This window comes from Glycine soja, chromosome 18, assembly GCF_004193775.1.
Source record: "Glycine soja cultivar W05 chromosome 18, ASM419377v2, whole genome shotgun sequence".
NCBI lineage: Eukaryota > Viridiplantae > Streptophyta > Magnoliopsida > Fabales > Fabaceae > Glycine > Glycine soja.
The window spans coordinates 20841341-20852496 of NC_041019.1; the positions used below are offsets into that span (position 1 = coordinate 20841341).

At 32.6% G+C, this 11156-nt stretch overlaps 1 long non-coding RNA gene across 4 annotated transcripts; it reads left to right on the top strand.

Annotated features, from left to right (window-relative positions):
• Positions 1-414: 414 nt before the first annotated feature.
• Positions 415-7974, top strand: LOC114396002. 4 transcript variants are annotated; one of them, XR_003663181.1, is made up of 5 exons: positions 415-492; positions 5993-6247; positions 6814-7053; positions 7176-7336; positions 7414-7974. It is a non-coding gene; the product is annotated as an uncharacterized LOC114396002 (long non-coding RNA). The 4 variants fall into 4 exon arrangements; XR_003663182.1 differs by lacking the exon at positions 415-492 and having other exon boundaries at positions 5357-6247; positions 6814-6876; positions 6949-7053; XR_003663180.1 differs by lacking the exon at positions 415-492 and having other exon boundaries at positions 5357-6128; positions 6208-6247.
• Positions 7975-11156: the final 3182 nt, after the last annotated feature.

Sequence of the window (11156 nt, forward strand, 5' to 3'; positions counted from 1 at the left end):
TAATAATTTCAAGAATTAATTTTAATTTAGATTACTATTCTTTTTATGGATTAATTTAATTTATCCTGAATTTTTTACTCAATAGAAGAAAAAATATTTAAAAAAATGTAATTGTTGGTTTATACCGACGCCCATCGTGAATACTTGCAATGCATGAAGTTTGGGACGCCCATCGTGAATACTTGCACTGCTGATTTTATTATTAATTTGATTTTATACTTCACTCCATTCTCTATTTCGTAGAGTTCTCTCCCTTTATACTTTCATTTTTTTTCGATAAATAGAGTTCTCTTTGTTCTCTATTTAGTAGTGCTGATTTTATTTCGTAGAGTTCTCTATTTGTGTTTTCCTTATCCCTATCTCTCTCTCTCAACATTCAAACTCATTATCTTGTTTAACAAAATTGTTCCTCTCTCACAGAGTTCCGCAAAAGCCCTAGGTTCGACGCAATGATTTTTTTTTTTAGCAGAGCTGAAGAATCCCTAACCTCAAGTATCTCACTTACATCTTCACCTCTAATTTCACCTATTAGTGTTTGTGTGAGACATTTTTGAATTTCCTTTGAATGTCTTCATCTTCTATTTGATTTCTCCATACTCTATTTGTGTTTGAAGCATTGAATTGTGAAAATTTGAGAACTAGTAGAATTTCTATTTGTGAATGGATGAATGAATGAATCGAGTTGTGATTGATTTGTGACTTCACCACTTAGGTTGTTACCTTGTTGTTTGTGTCAGCTGCAAAACTCACCTTAGAGGCTAAGGTGTTCTTCTGATGAGACTGGATTATCAGCAAATGCAGAGATTGTTGATAGTTTTTCATTGATAGTCCTAGTATATAATAGGGACATAATAACCTATTTTTTAACAATTTCTGTAAAAGATAGTCCTTGAATATATATACAACTTGTATCATGTTAACCATTCTTGTATCTCATTTTGATTCTTGAGAAAAACTAATTTAATATTTTTTGTGTAAATTTATTAATTAAAGGACTAACTTGTACACAATTGAATTAAGAGAAAAAGCAAGTGAAGGATAATTCTAGGGATCGACTAGTCTAATGATTATAAAAATAAATGCCAAGGAATATGGTTTTATCCAACAAAATGTTGGACGATGGAATTCTGATATAGTTTTATCTGATGAGGTTAACATATAATTAAGAGATTCCATTATTTTATTTGAGTTGCTGAAGTGATCAAGAAAATTATGACATCAAACTCAAAATAAAAGGCCAGGAGAACAATTTGAAACTGATATTAGAAGATAAAATTACTAATATTAAAATTGTTGAAAACCAATCATCCTGGAAGCTTAAGCTCTTATGTGAACTAAATGTCAAACCCTAATTTCGTCCGGGGACCATCCGTTGTTGGGATGCGACCCTCGTTTGACCACTTCGAGGTATTTGGCACCCATCATTAGGAAATTTGTGAAGTTCCGAGACATGCCGGAAGCCAAAAGAAAAGCTTTGTAGCACAATCCGTGAAGTTCTGTGACATGCCGGAAATTAAAAGGAAGTGTTAGTGCACAATCCGTAAAGTTTCGTAACATTCCGGAAGGCAAAAAAGGGATGATTACGTAATCCGTAAGGTTCCGCAATATTACGGAAAGAAAACAAGTATCGTTACGAAATTCGTAAGTTTTCGTAACTTTACGAAAAAAAATCACCAAAAAAAGGTAGGGGGTGTATTTAGTAAAAATGGGGATTCAAATAGCAACCAGACCCACTTGGGCCTTCCAGGATGTTCCTCCAGAAGGCGGTTGCTTCTGGAGGAACCAACCTAGCTCGCCTGGGCAAGCTGGGTGGCACGCATCTCCTTCCTTTTCCTATAAATAGGGGATGGAGGGATGAACAAAAATGTTCAACCCTCCTGGTATCTGAGATTCACTTAAAAATAGTGAGAAAAATTGTTTCCGTGAAGAAAATCCAAGCTGAGGCACTTCCGTAACGTTTCCATGGGTGATTTCGCAAAGATTTTCAACCGTTCTTCGACGTTCTTCGTTCGTTCTTCGTCGTTCTTCGGTCTTCAACCGGTAAGTTCCCGAAATCAAACTTTTCAATTCATTCTATGTACCCTTAGTGGTCCTCATTTGTTTCGCGTGCTTTTATTTTCATTTCATTTACTTTCCGTACCCACTTTTGACGTGCTTTAGTAATTTATTTAAGTCATTTTCCCGCATAATCAAAAAATAAAATAAATTTCCATCGATCATTCGTATTGTAATATCCTTTAATTTTTGTTAAAATAAATTTCGATCGTTCGATCATGTCGTAACCACGTTTACAACCAAAAAGAGGCAAAATAATAATATAATAATAAAAAATATCTTTTAGTAAAATAAATAAAAAAATCAATCGGACGTTTTCTTTGGGATTTTCCTTTCTTAATCGAATTGACTAATAACCAAAGTGAAACTAAGGCTAAAATCAATTCATAAACCAAACTTTTTGTCATCGCCTAAAAAAGCCATTTTTAAAGGTTCAACGCCTTGAAATCGTCTTTTCCACCTTTATTATTTAAAACATAGATTTCTAAAAAAGGCCTAAAATCAACATGTAACTTTATTACCTCTTCCAAAAATAAAGAGATCATTAATGATCCAATACCTTAATGTTTTCTCTCTTCTCAAAAAGAATCGAAAGATTGTTTAAATGATCCAACGCCTTAAAAGACCTTTCATTCAATAAAAACATATCTTGCAAAAAAAGGATAAAAAAATAACTTAACCAAACGCTTTGTTCATAAAGAACTACGGAGGTCTGATTTCCTCATCACAATTGAGGAATACGTAGGAGCAAAGGGTATTCCTTTTTGAAAGACGCACCCGCGAGTCACGCGTCGCCCTCCCGCCAAAGGGTAGGTTGCGACACTAAAGACTCAATATTGGTTTTTATATCTCTAGCATGTCCCATCCAGCATGGACAAAGCACATGACTGTTTTATCTAGTGCTAAAACGCCACTTTTGCTAGAATAACGGGGAAAGCAAGAATAAATCCTAAATACTTTATTCAAGGAGGTTTAAGGATCAATTATCTTAAAATATTAAGCTGTTAGGGAAGTTTAGTTTAGTATCTTTGATAGGAATCTATACTTTAATGAATGTGTGTAAATCATCCTTTAATATGATTACATTTCTTAGTCAGAGGGTGGGTTTTTTTATGTAATAGGTTTAAATACCTCTTGTATTCCCATTCCCATATGATAGACTGAGGGAAGTAAATAGAGGTATAGAACTACCAAGTGCATATGGAGTGCTACAGAAGGATAATTTACACACATTCAGAATGCCTTGTGTGTTGCAATATATATAGCCAATGTAGCATTGCTTGTGCTAACTGTTCCTTGTTTAAGTCTAGAGCAGGAGCATGTCTGTTTGGGTAGAACAAGAACAAACTAGTGCAATAGTGTATGATAACAAAAATTGAATTAATGCAGAAACATTAGCTTGAAGTTTTCGTGGAGTTGGTTACTACAAATTTATAGTTTCTATTTTTAGGTAATTTCTTCATTTCTTGCCCACGGGTTGCTTGTGATTTTGTCTCTTGGTGAAGCATTTTACTAATGTTTGTAGTAATTGTTGGGAGTGGCAAAAAATATTGTGTTGGAGTTAGAGCCTCATGGATCAAAATTTTGTGTTGGCGTTAAGAGTTTGGGCTTATTCTTTCTCTTTCCTCTTGCACAGGAATTTTGCTTTCCTCTAAAAAAAAATAGTTTGGCTAAAGTATACAGTACAATATACTCATTACATTCCTAATTATAAAATTTTCTTTAAAAATTTGTTTGATTTTCTTTAGAAGATGGTTTTTAATTTTTAGATATATTAATTATTATTTTTTCTTTCATATTCTTATTTAATTATTCTTTCATTAAATATTTATGAAAAAAATTAAGTAAACAGAGACATAAAAAATAATAATTTTAAAATGATAATATAATAGGCTTGTATTGACTTTCATTATTCTGGTAAGAACATAGGTGTCCTGAAAATATTGTTCCCAAGTCTAAATCCATAAAATACAGGGGAACTATGAAGGCAATGCTCGATGCCACTTCATCTACACTAAATACTTGTGTTGCATCTGCTTGATATCTTCTTTTAATTGTATTAGTTATTTTTTAGCAGAAATTTTGCCAGATGTCAATTGGAACATGGAACCAAGAAATAAATTGTATATGGCAGAACATATTTGAGGGTTAAATATTGAGATTATATGTGTAGAAACCTCAATTGAAAACATTTTCTAATTGATACTCCACTCACACTTATTGTGTATGTTTCTAGCATTGTATTGTTATTTCTAGGAATGTGAACTTAGGAATGCTACTACTAGCTGCTGCTAATGTCCTGATGCCAATACTCTAATATAAAGGTTTTTGGGAGAATAGATTGTTGTTACATCAGATTTGTGATGCTTAGTTCTTTGAGAAATTTGATTCAGGTAATTAGATATAGCCATAAAAAGCCTCAGTTGTCAGTTGTTAAGTGTACTGAACAAAGAACTATTATCTTCCTCAAGTTATTAGCATTTGTTGAACTTTTGTAGAAATTTATGATAGTGATATTTCAGTAGAGAGAGCAGTGTTATTAAAATAGGTTTGGGTTGGTTGGTGTAACCAGCGGCAGAACCAGTTTGGGTGGCTTATTACACCAGTTGACCTCAAGAAACAGAGTTAAAGTGGGTTTAGAGGATCTGAAGAAAGGAGTGAGAGAGAGGATATTAAGGGATGATGAAAGGTGGCTATCCTTTTTTAAAGGATTCGGGATGTAGGGAAAAGTAACTAGGAAATATCTCCTCTGGATATTTTCTTCTTGACCATGCTTCTTGTGAAGCACTGAAGCCTAATACTACCTCTTTATACTCTCTCTCTCTCTCTCTCTCTCTCTCTCTCTCTCTCTCTCTCTCTCTATATATATATATATATATATATATATATGTATATACACGTGTGTGTGTATGCCTTTCTCCTGTCTGGTCAGGGATGGAACCATCAAGCTAAGATGGATACAAGTAGAATTCTGTAGATATTTATAATTTATTTTTAGAGATGGATAACTCAAGCACTACTGCTTAATAAGAAATACCCTTACTTGCTAACACCACTACAGCTTTGCATTAAAGAAACTTGAAACATTCTATTCATTGCCTAACTTCTAGACGTGTAATTTTTATCAATTAATGAAATTGAAGATAAAGTTATCTTATGATTTACAATTTTGGTCTCCACTGTATGGCTGCCTAGAGTTTATCAATTAAATAATTATGGATCATGATGTTTTCCAATTTCCACACGTTTTGTACATATAAGCTTGTCTATCAAACAACTAGGAACAATATGGATTCTAATCAATCAATTCATATTTCATTTTTGCTTATCCACTTTGGACTTTGCTTTTTGTGGCCTTTTAGAGGGAAATGCAGAAAGGATTTTCCCATGCACTAGTGAAGAAAGAAGCATATTCTCAACTCAACTACCCAACAAAAGGGATAAGAGACTGTCCGTTGAGACTTGAGAAGGTTCTTTCTATTGTATTTTTCCTACCCTGAATTTTTTTATGATTACCACTTTACCTTTGCCTCTTTGAAGAGCCAAAGCCTGGAGAGGACAAATGCCATTTAACTTAACCCATGCCTTACATGATAGGTCACAAAATTCCTAGAGGCCATTATACAATGAGACTTTAGGCACAATAGAAAAATCAATTAACCAATATCACACACACATTGACATTCTTCTCTTAAGGGGATAAAAAAAACTATGACATTAACTTTATCGCAGGCAATAGTGGAAGAGTACAATGCATGCAGGTAACACATCAAAATGATTAAAAATGCATGTTAATGAGTAATGCTACATATTTTTGTACCATGCGGCCTCTTCTAATGACATTGGAGCAATTATTGGCTAAATGTACACACAATGCAAATACAAGTTTGTTAACTAATTATAACCCCTTTAAATTTATTTTACATACTACTACTAGGTATGTCTCCATTTGAGATGCAAGACATCTTACTGCCTTCCGGCACAAATGGTGTTAAAGACCTACTCATTTCTACTTCTCATAGTAGTAGCCTAGCTCTCTTTGCTTCTCTAGGAAAGAAATTATCAGTGCTCAGGTATGGTTGCATTAAGTACTAATTCATCTTGTCTGACGTAGTAAAAATTTGGTCATTGATGTATTTCCTTTTGTTACAGCTTGGACAGCAGCAACCTTGTTGTCAATTATGACCTACAGGTGAAGTTTGATTCAATATTTTGATTTGGTAATTTAGTAGTAATAAAGCTGTTGGAAATAGTTTGTAATTGCTATGTTTTGTGGTTTTTAAGATTGGTATTGCTTGTATATTTAACTTTTTATCCTCCTTGAGTTGAGTAAAGGTTTTCAGTCTCTTTGCATGTTTTTCCAAAGACGGCCTTTCAAAGTAACAATTAACTAAACACCATGAAAAAGATAAAAAAAACCACTGATTTCCATAAAGGATGCAGTGTTGTAAGTAGATATCCAGAAAGTCTAGCTTTTTTCTCCAACCTTAGGCATGAACTAACAGCAAATAGCATACGGCAGGAGGGCAAGGCCATCAATTGCCATTAGTTCCCGTGATTCCAAAACCTCAAATGACATAAGAGAAAATCCTCCAAACTACATGTAGAAAATTAGAAATAAATTCTTAAAATAGTTTTTTTTCATTCCCCCTTTCCCCTTGTTCTACTAATTTATTGCTCAAAGATTGTGATCTGTCACAAGTTGAGTTTACTAGTCCCTCTTTGGGGGGTTTCACCTTTACTAGAATTGTATTCCAGGTTCCTGCATGGTTTTGTTCATGGGATCTCAACAATTCACATTACATATATGTTGGACTACAGGTCAGCACTTTGGTTTTGTATTTATTTGATGTGGGAACTTCAAATGCTAATCTTCATATAACTTCCTCGCAGAATGGTTCTGTCTTGGTGTTTGATATGCACCAAACTGCTTCTGGCTTGAGATTCTCTACCTTCATATAACTTCAAATTTCAGAATGTGCCAAAATTTTGTCTCAAGTAATAAAGTTTTGTTGTACATAATTACATTTGAGTGTACCCACTAACATATCAAATGTTGAATTTTTGGTAAATTAGTGCTACTATTTAACTAAATTACTATTTGTAATGCAATTTAACAGGGGTACAAGTGCCATGCAACATTATGTGGCAACACGTCCAATGTTCATTGATGTGGAAATAATGAATGCAGACACTAAGCTGGTTCTTGGTGACTAGGCTGTCCAAGCTAGTCCTAGTAATGTTGCTCGTGGGCTTTCCTCCTTGTACAAAGAAATCATAGGTTTGAATAATACTTTCTGTTGTTTGTAAAATGAAAATATTCTTGGCAGGACAATGATTGATAGTAATTTTTTACAGATACTGTTCGTAAAGAAGCTACAACAATCACGACCGTATTCCCTTCACCAAGTGAAGTTATGTCAATTTTAGTTCAAGTACAAGACAACATGGTCTTCACTAAATATTGTGGCTTTGAATAGGTTGTATATTTTATTGTGTTCACAAAAACCAATGTTCTCATAATTCTGCATACAGAGAGTTTTAGAGTAGTGAATCACTGCCCTTTTGGACAAACTGTTAGAGAAACCATCTCTTGTCAATTTACCTTCCGTGGAGGAAGGTGGGCTCCTATTAATGAGTAGGATTAACCAATTTCCTTCATTATTATCATCCAAGTGCCAGTTTTGACAGCAGGCTGATGCCAATGTACTTTGTATTTGATTTGAGGTTTCAGTATCTTCGAATGCTGGCAGTGGCATATGAAAAGACCCAAGAGCTAGCAAGAGATCTACAAGTTGTAGGATGTGGTGACTTGGATGTTGATAGTGTAATGTAAGTGGTAGTCTAAGTGCTCTAGTCTTGCTTCATGGCAACTTTCAAGCAGGACATTTGACTCTATTAATTTTATGTACCTTACCCATATTATAAATATGTGGTATTGGAATATATGCTTCATTCTTGTATTATTTATTTTATTCCCTCTAATGATTAAAAACCAGTTTTTAAATAAATGTCAATATGTCTTATAGTCACATGTGCTTTGTACTGGATTAAGAATATTCAAAATGTTATTAGGTGACTTATAAAAAGAATAATTATGTATAAGGGTTTGATCGCCATATATGTATAAGGTAGATATGCTTTTGACTTGAGATTCTCTAATATTGATTCTATGCAAAGTGTGTTCGTATAAAATGATTGGTAAGCTTCCAGCTAGTAATAATTTAAGGAAAAACAATACTTGGACACTCATGTTATAGCAAGGCAAGGTTTAGGAGGGTAGATTGCATTGCTAAGGTGCATCCCCAAACAGGTCATAGTCTTTCTAGTTAGGCTCTCAAATTGGCACCCTAGAATTGTCTTCTTATTAGAGGTGTTCATGTTAACATATTTACCTACAGTTGAAGATGATAGGTACATATTAAAGATTTTTACCTACAGTTAGGAGATGTAAGTAAAAGCTAATGACTTTTACCTACACACAATACATAGTAGGTAAAACCTATAGTGACAGACAATTAGCCGTCATTATATGCCCCCTCAAAGTTGATGGAAGAAACGTCTGTAGGACAAAGTCTATCATCATTTACCTACATATTTTTTTATATTTATAGTGACAGTTATTGTCTGTAGGTATAGGTCATTTTTCTTGTAGTTGAATCATCTTTATAATTTTTTTTATATCTTTTTAATTAATTTTTACAGATTTTATTATATCGTTTAATTTATTTATTTTGTTTATTGTGTATTTCAAATTGAAAAGTCATTTTTCATCCAATTTTAATATAAATTTAGATGAATGTGCTTCTTTTCTATTGCCAATTTGTCATAAATTTTCTCTCAATATTTATTGAAAAAATGATGTGAAAGATATATATGGTTTCTAATATTAAGTCCATGAGGATTAAGTATAAGATTTTAGTTCTAGCCATTTGATTTGGTGGTTGAGTTCTGATTTCAATATCAAGAGCCAAGTAATTTTATTTTATTTGAATTGGTTTTCAAAACAAAATAACTTTTAAAACCAGAGTTACAAAAACTTTATTTTATACGGATTGTATCTCAAAACTTTTCATAAATCGAACTCAATCAATACTTAATCAATCCACCCTTCACACAAGATCTTTCATTAAAGTTCTTTCTTTCGCAAAGATATATTCTTGAGCCTTTTTAAAAAACTGATTCATACTAGAATGAGAGATAAAGATCAGATCAAGAGAAGAAGTACACAATCTTTTTATACTGGTTCACTCTCTATCACTAGAGAAGCTAATCTAGTTATCTAATCCAAAACCAGAATTAGATTTTCAGTATGCATAAAGAATCCTTACAAACAATCGCAATCAATCTGTAGTTCCCACCTTGGAAAAAGAGACTTAGGCACCTAACACTAGGATCCTTTGTGAATAAGAGCCTAAAAGAACCCTACTCTTAGCCCAAACTAGAAGCACATATTCTAGCATGCCCTAAGCGATTAATGCATAAACAAAAAAGATGTGTAAAACCATACACAAAAACCAAGAGTAATGATAGACACAAACTGATCAATTCTTTCTGCAAAATTTTACTTGACTGAAGAGGTGTTCTTCTTGAACTAAAAAAAGTGACACAACTCACTTATCACAAAAGATCTTCGCAATCAAAAGATTTAAAGGTGTGAGTTACTTTTTTAAGTACTTTTCTTGTCTTCTTTCTTTAACTAATAACAGCACGTGATCTTAGCTCATTCAGAAGCTTATTTCGTTCATTGTTATAGTTTTTGAAGTGAACACAAGCTGGTTATTTATAGAGAAAACAATTATAACCGCCTGTAATCAATTAAATCTACAAGATAATCGATTAATTCAATGAAGTAATCGATTATATTATCTTATTAATCGATTAAAGTGTTCTTCCCAAAACCTGGAAACAACTTAAGAACAATGTAATCGATTAGATACCCAAAGTGATTGATTTTAGTGTTCTTGTTCACTTCTGAAACACTTATAGAAAGAGGAGTAATTGATTATATCACATGGTAATCGATAAAAAGAAGGTTGTAATCGATTAAATTGATACGAGACATAAATCTGCAAGCTTCAGACAACTTGTGTAATCGATTACGATAAGCTTGTAATCGATTAAAACAGAGAGTTTTTCCTTCTGAAGAAGCTTTTCTAACTTAGAAATTTTTCTTCTCACTTACTCATGATGATGCATGATGCACCAAAGATATGATATGGACTAAGATGCAACATTCAACATAACAACCAATACAAATGTCACTCAAGGGACACTACTAGAAAATAGGGTTTTAACATTGGTTATTAAGGACTTTCAACATCGGTTATTAACCAATGTTGAAAGTACCAACGTTGAAAGTAATACCGTAACATTAGTTTTCCAAAACCGATGTTAACATAAAATTGACAACATCATTTTTTTTTTAAAAACCAATGTTATATAGTAAGAATTATAAAAAAAAAATCAAATATCTTCACACCAAAACCGATGTTGTGAAAACCAATGTTGTTTGTAAACAACTAAAAACCAATGTTGTTTTCTGGATTTTTTTTAATGTGTTGTTTGTTTTTTTAATCACCCCAAATTAACCTACAAATTTAAAAGCAGAACCACAACAGATAATTTTCAGTCTATTTTTAGACAGTTTTTAGTAGAAATTCCATAAAAATTGAATATTTACTATGAATTAAAAGAATATTTGATGTGTATATAACATGAATTGTAAAAAATGTATATTATATAAACTACAATTCCAAAATTACTTAAACACTAATTGTTTCATTTTAAACTTCAAATAGTAGCTTGCCCATTGGATGCGAAGTGCCTTCAATCGCTCTGGTTCCAATGGTCTAGCATCATTAAAATATTGCATGATATAATAAAAAATAAGTTAATAATATATAATACCAATTATAACAAAATGAAATACAATTGAATTAAACAATTACCGTTTCCCAATTATTCTTGAAACTTTCTAAGATTATAGTTCACATCCAGTGCATGACGTAATACCCGCACTCAGTGCTTCCTTTTTGTCTATTACACTAAATACATTATGAAATTTAGATATTCAAAGTTAAGTACAAATTAATCTACAC